The following is a 9,643-nucleotide window of genomic DNA, read 5'->3' as shown; positions in this document are numbered from 1 at the left end:
CAGCACACATTGCTACGTGTGTATGAGCGATCTACACACCGGGTTGTACAAGGGACATTACCTATGCTAAATCGCTCAGCACACATCTCTTGCAGAAATCTCTCCGTGTGTACCCCCTTTACACACAGTAATGTACAGTAGTTTTCATACATGTGTTATTAAACCAATTAAGCTGTGCCTTTAGAACGCCACCATTTACACAGGTAATGTACAGGTTATAAATACATGAAGGTGTATTTATGCAGTGACTACACCCAATTCCATGTGATTTGTGATGTCTGGGCTCACTGGTAACAAACTTCAGCTCTGGTAACCAGCACTACCTGCCCCCTAGTACAACAGATAAGACTAGCCTACAGCCTTAACACTATTCTTAAATGATGTATGTGTTTCTGCACAGACATTCTCTCAGATTAAATGAATACACTTTCACATATATAGGATGTTCTCTTGGACATAATAAGGATAGATGTCACTCCTCCTCCTCAAAGGTAACTAGAAGAGGTCTCCCTCTCATTTAATAATGGGACCAGAGAAAACAGACCAGTACTGCATTAAAAGGCAATTTGATAAAAATACACTCGCATATTAAAAACATAATAAATCATATCAAATAGTCAGCCCACTCTCCTCTGTGGCATAGATACTCCTACCAGGTTCCAAGATGTTTCATAGCACAGGCCAGCAAAGACACGGACACCAAGCCTACCCGCCGGTAGGGTCGCTAGACTGAATGTCCACAGTCAGGATCAGCTGGTGTGCACAGGCAGCCCCCATTTAACGCGGTTTGGACAGTTACCTTTTTTTCAAACCCAGATATCGCTGTGAGTCCCACCACTTGCAATTTGTCTTCCATTTAAAACCAAGAGTGGATTTTTTGTTATGTGACTATTCATGTATATCCAAGAGAATACCAGTACAGAAATACATATATCATGACAAAGACTGTTCTAAGAAAGTAAGGTGAGGCTTCCATTGTTTTTCTGATGACTAACTCCCTGCGCATGTAATTACACCCATTTATGTTTATAGCCTTTACATCTTCACCACTCTGAAAGCCCATCTCTCTATAATGCTACCCATTGTAATGTACCCTCCCAATTAGAGTCACCAATGTCGGGATCGCCGGGATCTCAGCCTAAAATTGGCTGGAATTCAATCCCGGGATTGGAGCTTCCATTCACAGGGATTTCGAGATTTGCTACCACCTTAGTTTTTTCTATGCCGGGCAGCGTTGAGCGTCCTCAGGAGGCTCAGATGCTGCTCGGCTCCTCCTCGCCCCGGCTGTGCGCAGTGTGAAGTCAGAGGTCACGCTGCACAGCCAGCCACCCGCCGGACCTCACCGCCGCCCTGCAGTGCCTCGTACCTCACAGCAAGTGGTCCACCTTCCCTCGTGTCCAGATTAGGGTGAGTTATCTAGGCTGGGCAGGGCATGGAAATAGGACACATTGAAAATAAGCAAATCCCGATTCCAGAGATTGAAAAAATGGTCCGGGATTGGCCACCCTACTGCCAATCTCCTAGCCACACTTGCTTCTTCTGTTTCAGCTGTGTTGTCTTCCAATTAGGGCCCTCTCTAATGCAGGACCCTCCCTGCGCTTTTCATGCCTAACAAGCAAACATCCTACCAGTGTGTTTATGGGCTCTGGAAAGAAAACCGGTGCATCCAGGGCACATAAATGGAGAACATTCAAACGCCACACATGTGATGCCCTCATTGGGATTAAACCCACTGCCCCAGTGCTGTGAGGTTGTCTTTCCCACTGTCATGGGAACAATTTTGAGTTTCAGTAAGAACTGTACTTTTAGGATTGCTGCTGCAATGCCAGTTCTGTCCAGCAGGTGGCATTAGAAAACCAGTCCATATTGGTTGGCTTCTGGGTTTTCATTTTGTCTCTTGAGTTTTATATTTACAGATAACATTGAAGATATTCTAGAGATTAATTTGTTTTTCTTGTGTCCCAAAGCATTTTCTTCTCCTCCATTTGCTCCCTCTAGTTCCCTTATTGTGGTCTGTGATTTATATCAGTAATTTGCTAGACCATGACTAATTAAATTGTCAGGCAAAGAGACGCTTAAATGTAGATTTATTAGACGGTACAATATTAAAGATCTTTCATGTGACTCCGTTATTTATGTTTTGAATTAAAGTATTTTACAAGAAAGCGTCATTTGTGCTTTCCCATCTGTACACTGATCATCTTTATCTATTTGCTTAGCTTGTACTGAGTTGTGAGTAATCCTTGTTTCGAAAAGTTTGTGACATATAGCCCAAAGGTATGGGAAGGGGACTGGAATGCACACCGTAAACATAAGAGGTGCTACCATACTGAGACTTGTAGTGCCACACAGAAAAAAAGAGAAAATGCAGGTGCACACACTAAAAACTAAGAATCCTGGTAATCAGAACAATTCAGGTCAGCAGCTTGAACCTGACACTCAGAGACTCAGGAGTGAAGGCAATTCAAATGGGTATAATGTCTAACCAATTTAGAACACGTGGTAGACCCTCCAGTGGTGCAGTGCTGACAGCCAAGTCTCTGTATCTCTTACAGAGACTTGGCTGTCAGCACTGCACCACTGGAGGGTCTACCACGTGTTCTAAATTGGTTAGACATTATACCCATTTGAATTGCCTTCACTCCTGAGTCTCTGAGTGTCAGGTTCAAGCTGCTGACCGACGAGGTTCCTTATGCTTGCGAACCAGTTAGATTCTATACACATATGAATCTTCCCTATATTCGAATATCTGAATGTCAGACTCAAGCTGATGATATATGAGGTATGGTCCTCGCTGTATCAATCAAGTCCCATTGAAATATTGAAACGTTGTTCATACATCTTTGAATGACCTTTTATGTGCTGACAATATGTTCTGAAATGAAGAGATTTTACCCCTGATGAAGTCTTGGAACAAGACGAAACGCGTTGGGTTATTTATCTATCTATTATCTGATGTTACCTCCGAATCTACAATAAGGAGAAGGAGGAAATCGTAGTGATATATCTACACTTTTTCCTCATCACTACAAACTGATTGTTCAAATTGTGCGACAAATGTAAATGTATCAACTCTGTATACTTATGAACATTTGTGTCGGGTTTATATGTTGTTTTAATAAATTTTTATGTTAGTATTTGTTATCTGACGTAATTTATCCGGAGAGTACTGTAAGGGTCCGTTTTTAGGTAGGGCGTTGATATAACTCCCTTGGCGCCATCTCCTCTATTTCGTTTCATATTTTCACACATTTAGTTCCTCCTAACAGGGAACTTAGAGGATACAGGCAGCCATATAATTAATTAATTTTAGTATTTTATTTGAAATAGCGCAGTGGGAGAGTAATTCTTGTCATATATATGGATATATGTATATCTTGAGGATGGAAATAGATAATCATATCATGTGTGGGATCATATTGTTCAGAGTCACGTAAACATTAATCTGGTGGGAATAAGAATATTGTCACATATTACAACAATGTTATTAATAATACCAGATTTATGTATGATTAATGTGGGGGGGGTTTAACTGGTCATGGGGCGGGAACTCAGATGCAAACAGAAATCCCATCTCAAGTCTTAGCCATCGCCCACCTTTTGAGCTGACCAATGATCCCCGGTGCACAGGATATGCCCCACCCCCGAACCAATGAAAGAAGAGCACACAGTGTCTATTGTATTATGATTTGATCAACTGTATAAAAAGCCAGCTGCCTAGCCGGTCGGTAATCTCTCTTTCTGAAGGGTCATCTTGCCTGATAGACCTGAGCACCGGGACCGTGTGGCGCAGGCGAAACCAAACGTATGTACCATTGTATTGTAGCCTCTTTTCTGTTATTGTAATTGTATCTTTGTTGTAACCCCTTTTATCAATTATATGTTGGCGGGTCGGATCCCAACTTCCTAAATACAATTGGTGTCGTGTCTCCTTTCCCTGCTGGATTTGTAAGTGTATTCCAGACACACGTGAAGCTGCATAGTGCTCATGGTGTGTCATTGTGTGTGTATGCACCGCGTGTACTCTGTACGTCCGTCGCGGCGTTAGTACGCAAAGTGCGTACACGGTACGGGACTTTGTACGCAAACTGAGTAATAAGTACATAGGTTAAGGATTGCATACAGTGGCTGCAGCGGCTCTATTTTAAAGTGTATTGAATGTATTTTTAAAGTGTTGTTTTTTAGTCCTGTAAGTAAATCAACATTTACAATTGGGGGCTCGTCCGGGATTTTGACATACTCAAAGGCTATCAGGTCATAGCAGACTTTTATCTATCAGCAAAGGGTGGACATATATCTACGTTTAACCTTTTCCTGGTTTGTGGATGTTCTAAAAACCCTCTTTCTCTAACGTCCTAAGTGGATGCTGGGGACTCCGTAAGGACCATGGGGATTAGCGGCTCCGCAGGAGACTGGGCACAACTATAAAGAAAACTTTTAGACTACTGGTGTGCACTGGCTCCTCCCACTAAGACCCTCCTCCAGACCTCAGTTAGATTCTTGTGCCCGGCTGAGCTGGATGCACACCAGGGGCTCTCCTGAGCACCTAGAAAGAAAGTATATTTAGGTTTTTTATTTTCAGTGAGATCTGCTGGCAACAGACTCACTGCAGCGAGGGACTAAGGGGAGAAGAAGCGAACCTACCTAACAGGTGGTAGTTTGGGCTTCTTAGGCTACTGGACACCATTAGCTCCAGAGGGATCGACCGCAGGACCCGACCTTGGTGTTCGTTCCCGGAGCCGCGCCGCCGTCCCCCTTACAGAGCCAGAAGCACGAAGCAGGTCCGGAAAATCGGCGGCAGAAGACTTCGGTCTTCACCAAGGTAGCGCACAGCACTGCAGCTGTGCGCCATTGCTCCTCATGTACACCTCACACTTCGGTCACTGATGGGTGCAGGGCGCTGGGGGGGGGCGCCCTGAGGGCAATCAATAACACCTTGGCTGGCAATATATACATCATATATAGTCCTAGAGGCTATATAGATGTAAACTTACCCCTGCCAGTATTACAGAAAAAGCGGGAGAAAGTCAGCCAAAAAGGGGGCGGGGCTTCTCCCTCAGCACACTGGCGCCATTTTTTCCTCACAGTTCCGCTGGAAGGAAGCTCCCTGGCTCTCCCCTGCAGTCTGATTACTACAGAAGGGTAAAAAAGAGAGGGGGGCACTAATTTATGCGCTATACAGATATTATAAGCAGCTATAGGGAAAACACTCATTGATAGTGGGATCCCAGTGTTATATAGCGCTCTGGTGTGTGCTGGCATACTCTCTCTCTGTCTCTCCAAAGGGCTTTGTGGGGTCCTGTCCTCTGTCAGAGCATTCCCTGTGTGTTTGCGGTGTGTCGGTCCGGCTGTGTCGACATGTTTGATGAGGAGGCTTATGTGGAGGCGGAGCAGATGCCTGCAAATGTGATGTCACCCCCTGCGGGGTCGACACCTGAGTGGATGGTGCTGTGGAAGGAAGTACGTGATAGTGTCGACTCCTTACATAAAAGGTTCGACGACATACCAAATGTGGGACAGCCAGCTTCTCAGCCTGTGCCTGCCCAAGCGTCTCAAAAACCATCAGGGGCTCTGAAACGCCCGCTACCTCAGATGGTTGACACAGATGTCGACATGGATACTGACTCCAGTGTCGACGACGATGAGACTAATGTAACTTCCAGTAGGGCCACACGTTACATGATTGAGGCAATGAAAAATGTGTTGCACATTTCTGATGTTACCCCCGGTACCACAAAAAAGGGTATAATGTTTGGAGAGAAAAAACTACCAGTAGCTTTTCCTCCATCTGAAGAATTAAATGAAGTGTGTGAAGAAGCGTGGGCTTCCCCTGATAAAAAGCTGGTAATTTCTAAGAGGTTACTAATGGCGTACCCTTTCCCGCCAGAGGATAGGTCACGCTGGGAAATATCCCCTAGGGTGGATAAAGCGCTCACACGCTTGTCAAAAAAGGTGGCACTACCGTCTCCGGATACGGCCGCCCTAAAGGAATCTGCTGATAGAAAACAGGAGGCTATCCTGAAATCTATATATACACACACAGGTGTTATACTGAGACCGGCTATAGCCTCAGCCTGGATGTGCAGTGCTGCTGCTGCGTGGTCAGATTCCCTGTCAGAAAATATAGATACCCTAGACAGGGACACTATTTTGCTTAACGTAGAGCATATAAAAGACGCACTTTTATACATGAGGGATGCACAGAGGGATATTTGCCGGCTGGCATCCAAAATTAGTGCAATGTCCATTTCTGCCAGGAGAGGGTTATGGACTCGGCAGTGGACAGGTGATGCAGATTCCAAACAACACATGGAAGTTCTGCCTTATAAGGGTGAGGAATTGTTCGGGGATGGTCTCTCGGACCTCGTTTCCACAGCAACAGCTGGGAAGTCTACATTTTTACCCCATGTTCCCTCACAACCAAAGAAAGCACCGTATTATCAGGTACAGTCCTTTCGGCCCAATAGGGGCAAGCGGGTTAAAGGCGCGTCCTTTCTGTCCAGAGGCAGAGGTAGAGGGAAAAAGCTGCAGCATACAGCCAGTTCCCAGGAACAAAAGTCCTCCCCCGCTTCCTCTAAGTCCACAGCATGACGCTGGGGATCCACAGGCGGAGCCAGGTGCGGTGGGGGCCCGTCTCAAACATTTCAGCAATCAGTGGGCTCGCTCACGGGTGGATCCCTGGATCCTTCAAGTAGTATCTCAGGGGTACAAACTGGAATTCGAGACGTCTCCCCCCCGCCGTTTCCTCAAATCTGCCTTGCCAACCACTCCCTCAGGCAGGGAGGCAGTGTTACAGGCAATTCAAAAGCTGTATTCACAACAAGTGATAGTAAAGGTGCCCCTACTTCAACAAGGAAGGGGTTACTATTCCACAATGTTTGTGGTACCGAAACCGGACGGTTCGGTGAGACCCATTTTAAATTTGAAATCCTTGAACACATATATAAAAAAATTCAAGTTCAAGATGGAATCGCTCAGGGCGGTTATTGCAAGCCTGGACGAGGGAGATTACATGGTATCGCTGGACATCAAGGATGCTTACCTGCATGTCCCCATTTACCATCCTCACCAGGAGTACCTCAGGTTTGTGGTACAAGATTGTCATTACCAATTCCAGACGTTGCCGTTCGGTCTCTCCACGGCTCCGAGGGTCTTTACCAAGGTAATGGCGGAAATGATGATACTCCTTCGAAGGAAGGGAGTTTTAATTATCCCGTACTTGGACGATCTCCTGATAAAGGCGAGGTCCAGAGAGCAGTTGTTGGTAGGGGTAGCACTATCTCGGGAAGTGCTACAACAGCACGGCTGGATTCTAAACATTCCAAAGTCACAGCTGGTCCCTACGACACGCCTGCAGTTCCTAGGGATGGTTCTGGACACAGAACAGAGAAAAGTGTTTCTCCCAGAGGAAAAGGCCAAGGAGCTGTCATCTCTAGTCAGAGGCCTCCTAAAACCAAAACAGGTGTCGGTGCATCATTGCACGCGGATCCTGGGAAAAATGGTAGCTTCCTACGAAGCGATTCCATTCGGCAGGTTTCATGCAAGAACCTTTCAGTGGGACCTGTTGGACAAGTGGTCCGGATCGCATCTTCAGATTCATCGTCTGATAACCCTGTCTCCAAGGACAAGGGTGTCTCTACTGTGGTGGCTGCAGAGTGCTCATCTTCAGGAGGGCCGCAGATTCGGCATACAGGACTGGGTCCTGGTGACCACGGATGCCAGCCTTCGAGGCTGGGGAGCAGTCACACAGGGAAGAAACTTCCAAGGACTATGGTCAAGTCAGGAGACTTCCCTGCACATAAATATTCTGGAACTAAGGGCCATTTACAATGCCCTAAGTCAGGCAAAACCCCTGCTTCAAAACCACCCGGTACTGATCCAGTCAGACAACATCACGGCGGTCACCCATGTAAATCGACAGGGCGGCACGAGAAGCAGGACGGTGATGGCAGAAGCCACAAGGATTCTCCGATGGGCGGAAAATCACGTGTTAGCACTGTCAGCAGTGTTCATTCCGGGAGTGGACAACTGGGAAGCAGACTTCCTCAGCAGGCACGACCTCCACCCGGGAGAGTGGGGACTTCATCCAGAAGTCTTTCAAATGATTGTAAACCAGTAGGAAAAACCACAGGTGGACATGATGGCGTCCCGCCTAAACAAAAAGCTAGAAAAATATTGCGCCAGGTTGAGAGACCTGCAGGCGATAGCTGTGGATGCTCTGGTAACACCGTGGGTGTACCGATCGGTTTATGTGTTCCCTCCTCTTCCTCTCATACCAAAGGTACTGAGGATAATAAGGAGAAGAGGAGTAAGAACTATACTCATTGTTCCGGATTGGCCAAGAAGAGCGTGGTATCCGGAACTTCAAGAAATGATGTCAGAGGACCCATGGCCTCTACCGCTCAGACAGGACCTGCTGCAGCAGGGGCCCTGTCTGTTCCAAGACTTACCGCGGCTGCGTTTGACGGCATGGCGGTTGAACACCGGATCCTGAAGGAAAAGGGGATTCCGGAGGAAGTCATTCCTACGCTGATAAAAGCTAGGAAAGAAGTAACCGCAAACCATTATCACCGCATATGGCGAAAATATGTTGCGTGGTGTGAGGCCAGGAAGGCTCCAACGGAAGAATTTCAGCTGGGCCGATTCCTGCACTTCCTACAGTCAGGGGTGACTATGGGCCTTAAATTGGGTTCCATTAAGGTCCAGATTTCGGCTCTATCGATTTTTTTCCAGAGAGAATTGGCTTCGCTACCTGAAGTTCAGACTTTTGTTAAGGGAGTGCTGCATATTCAGCCCCCTTTTGTGCCTCCAGTGGCACCTTGGGATCTCAACGTGGTGTTGGATTTCCTAAAGTCACATTGGTTTGAGCCACTGAAAACCGTGGATTTGAAATATCTCACGTGGAAGGTGGTCATGTTATTGGCCTTGGCTTCGGCCAGGCGTGTTTCAGAATTGGCGGCTTTGTCATGTAAAAGCCCTTATCTGATTTTCCATATGGATAGGGCAGAATTGAGGACTCGTCCCCAGTTTCTCCCCAAAGTGGTATCAGCTTTTCATCTAAACCAACCTATAGTGGTGCCTGCGGCTACAAATGACTTGGAGGCTTCCAAGTTGTTGGATGTAGTCAGGGCCCTGAAAATCTATGTTTCCAGGACAGCTGGAGTCAGGAAGACTGACTCGCTCTTTATCCTGTATGCGCCCAACAAGTTGGGTGCACCTGCTTCTAAGCAGACTATTGCTCGCTGGATCTGTAGTACGATTCAGCTTGCACATTCTGCGGCTGGACTGCCGCATCCTAAATCAGTGAAAGCCCATTCCACAAGGAAAGTGGGCTCTTCTTGGGCGGCTGCCCGAGGGGTCTCGGCTCTTCAACTTTGCCGAGCTGCTACTTGGTCAGGGGCAAACACGTTTGCAAAATTCTACAAATTTGATACCCTGGCTGAGGAGGACCTTGAGTTCTCTCATTCGGTGCTGCAGAGTCATCCGCACTCTCCCGCCCATTTGGGAGCTTTGGTATAATCCCCATGGTCCTTACGGAGTCCCCAGCATCCACTTAGGACGTTAGAGAAAGTAAGAATTTACTCACCGGTAATTCTATTTCTCATAGTCCGTAGTGGATGCTGGGCGCCCATCCCAAGTGCGG

This window comes from Pseudophryne corroboree, chromosome 2 (assembly GCF_028390025.1).
Source record: "Pseudophryne corroboree isolate aPseCor3 chromosome 2, aPseCor3.hap2, whole genome shotgun sequence".
Taxonomy (NCBI): Eukaryota; Metazoa; Chordata; class Amphibia; order Anura; family Myobatrachidae; genus Pseudophryne; species Pseudophryne corroboree.
Note: the sequence above shows the minus strand (reverse complement) of the source record.